Source organism: Mus pahari, chromosome 9, assembly GCF_900095145.1.
Source record: "Mus pahari chromosome 9, PAHARI_EIJ_v1.1, whole genome shotgun sequence".
NCBI lineage: Eukaryota > Metazoa > Chordata > Mammalia > Rodentia > Muridae > Mus > Mus pahari.
The window spans coordinates 6,794,346-6,797,866 of NC_034598.1; positions in this window are offsets into that span (position 1 = coordinate 6,794,346).

Below are 3,521 nucleotides of genomic sequence, written 5' to 3' on the forward strand. Positions count from 1 at the left end.
TATGTCCTGCCTTCTACTCCTCTTGGGTGTATTTGCTTCGTTTTTTGTTCTAGACATTCAGATGTGCTGTCAAGCTGCTAGTGTATGCTCTCTCCAGTTTCTTTCTGGACGCACACAGAGCTATGAGTTTTCCTCTTAGCACTGCTTTCATTGTGTCCCATTTAGGTATGTTGTGGCTCCATTTTCATCAAAGTCTTAAATTTCTTTATTTCTTCCTTGACCAAGTTATCACTGAGTAGATCGTTGTTCAGCTTCCATTTGTGGGCTTTCTGTTGTTTTTGTTGTTATTGAAGACCAGCCTTAGTCTGTGGTGATCTGATAGGATGCATGGGATTATTTCAATCTTCTTGCATCTCTTGAGGCCTGTTTTAGGACTGATTATATGGTCAATTTTGGTACCATGAGGTGCTAAGAAGAAAGTATATTATTTGTTTTAGGTTGAAATGTGCTATAGATATCTGTTATATTCATTTGGTTTATAACTTCTGTTAGTTTCACTGCTTCTCTGTTTCCATGATCTGTCCATTGATGAGAGTAGGGTCCCCCACTATTATTGTGTGAGGTACAATGAATGCTGTGAGCTTTAGTAAAGTTTCTTTTACAAATGTGGGTATCCTTGCATTGGAGCATAGATGTTCAGAGTTGAGAGTTCATCATGGTGGGATTTTTCCGTTGATAATTATGAAGCGTCCTTTCTCATCTTTTTTGATAACTTTTGGTTGAAAGTCAATTTTATTTGATATTAGAATGGCACTCCAGCTTATTTCTTGGAACCATTTGCTTAGAAAATTTTTTCCAGGCTCATTCTCTGAGGTAGTGTCTTTCTTTGTCACTGAGGAGTGTTTCCTGTATCCAGCAAAATAAACTTTCAACCAAAAGTTATCAAAAAAGATGAGGAAGGACACTTCATATTCATCAAAGGAAAAAAAAAATCCTACCGAGATGAACTCTTAATTCCGGCATCACACCCACATTTGTAAAAGAACCATTACTAAAGCTCAAAGCACACATTGAACCCAACACAATAATAGCTGGACATTTCAACACCCTACTCTCACCATTAAACAGATCATGGAAACAGAAACCAGACAGAGAGACAGTGAAACTAAAAGAAGTTATGATATATCTGAGATAAAGTGGTCTTTTAGTTGGACAAAAAGGGGGAAATGTGGATTGCCCTGGTGCTGTTTGTATTTTGATGTTAATTCCTCTTCCCCAAGAGGGGTTGCCTGGGACAAGGAGTGAATCCTGTGCTCAGGTGACTTCAGGTGAACCTTCACCTAATGAATAAAGATTTCAAGGAACCAATCAGTGGGCAAGTAGGCAGGACTTCTGGGTTGGAGAGAGGAAGTGGGGAAGCAGGAGAAGTATACTTGCCTTTGGGACAGGAGAGTTGATGGAGGACAAAATGTAGGTAGCATAGGCCCCCCGTTCAGGTGGTGGATCCACTACTGGAGGATTTGTAACTTAGAATAGCTTACAAATTAGGATGCTAGTTTCTGTGCCCAACAATTGTGTTACCTGTTGATTCTAGACTAAGTTTGCATGATACTTTCCTTCACAGTGTGTCTCAACTGGGTTCCAGAGAGAATGGTACAGTGCACACCCATACTTTCCCACTGTACCAGGATGCCCACTTTCTCCCTACCTATTCAATATAGTACTCGAAATCCTAACCAGAGCAATTTGACAACAAAAGGAGGTCAAAGGGATACAAATTGGAAAGGAAGAAGTCAAAATATCAGTATTTGCAGATGATATGTTAGTATACTTAAGTGACCTCAAAAATTCCACCAAAGAACTCCTAAAACTGATAAACAACTTCAGTGAAGTAGCTGGATACAAAATTAAGTAAAAAAAAAATCAGTAGCCTTCCTCTACTCAAAGGATAAACAGGCTGAGAAGGGAATTAGGAAAACATCACCCTTCACAATAGTCAGAAATAATATAAAATATCTTGGCGTGACTCTAACCAAGGAAGTGAAAGATCTGTATGACAAGAACTTCAAGTCTCTGAAGAAAGGAATTGAAGAAGACCTCAGAAAATGGAAAGATCTCCCATGCTCATGGATTGGCAGGATTAATATAGTAAAAATGGCCATCTTACCAAAAGTAATCTACAGATTCATTGCAATCCCATCAAAATTCCAACTCAATTCTTCATAGAGTTAGAAAGAGAAATTCTCAAATTCATTTGGAATAATTAAAATCCTAGGAGAGTGAAAACTATTCTCGACAATAAAACAACTTCTGAGGCAATCACCATCCCTGACCTCAAGCTGTACTACAGAGCAATACTGATAAAAACTGCATGGTATTGGTACAGCGACAGGCAAGAAGATCAATGGAATAGAATTTAAATCCCCAAAATGAACTCAAACACCTATGGTCACTTGATCTTTGAAAGAGAGCTAAAACCATCCAGTGGAAAAAAGACAGCATTTTCAACAAACGGTGCTGGTTCAACTGGCGGTCAGCAAGTAGAAGAATGCAAATTGATCCACTCTTATTTCTTTCTACAAAGCTCAAGTCCAAGAGGATTAAGAACTGTTGCAGGAAATATTAAAAATGAAACCACCAATTTTCTGCACTCCAATTGTACTCTGCCTGCCAACTCTCCAGTGGAGCCTGACAGATAGGCTTCCCAAGCTCCTCCCACTGGCATCTCTCTAGCTAGCCCCTGTATGAACATCCACTGTGCAGTTAGCCATCACAACACCCATTTATCTGGTAGAATCAAGACTCTAGAAGCTTAGAATTAACCAATCAGATTTATGTATCAATAAATTCTCAATTAACAAGATGCCAATATAATAATTTCAGGACCAATTGATAATGATAAAAGCTTTATCATGTAAACGAATGATAAAAAAAAAGAGCAGAGATAGTGATGGAGAAGAGTCAGAGAGGGAGGGAGGGAGGATAGGGGAGGGGAGTGGGAGAGGGAGAGAGGAAAGGAGAGAGGATGGAGGGGGGAAAGATGAGAGGAGAGGGGAAGAGAGAGGGAAGGAGAAGGGAAGATAGTCTAAGAGGCAGAGGTCAGGGAAGACCTTATTAAGGTCTTCTTCCAGGTGTGGCAAGACCTCCATACTCAGCAACTCAACAGCGGCTGTGATTCCTGAACAAGACCTGCATAAGATCAAGCTAGTAAACATTTCAGAGTACAGTGGGAGGAGTTCATCAGTTTTGAGCCCTGACTGAGGAGTGAGGCACAGTTCTTGATTTCTGGGAAGGCTGTCTACGACCTATGGGTAGTGCAAATTTGACTAGTGGTTTTTTTTTTGGGTGGGGTGGGGGGTGGGGTGGGGACACTAATTGGACAAATTAGAGGTGGATGGGTAGGTGGACCTGGAGGAATTAGGGGGAGGAGAAGGGGGCAAAATACATTTTATGCATATATAAAATTCTCAATTAATAAAAAAGGTATAATTTAAAAGAAGTGCTGTTTGAAGAAGAAGGAAAGCATGGGGGTGGGCAGAGAAATATACTGTGACAAAGTTCCTTTTCTTTTGTTTTTTTTT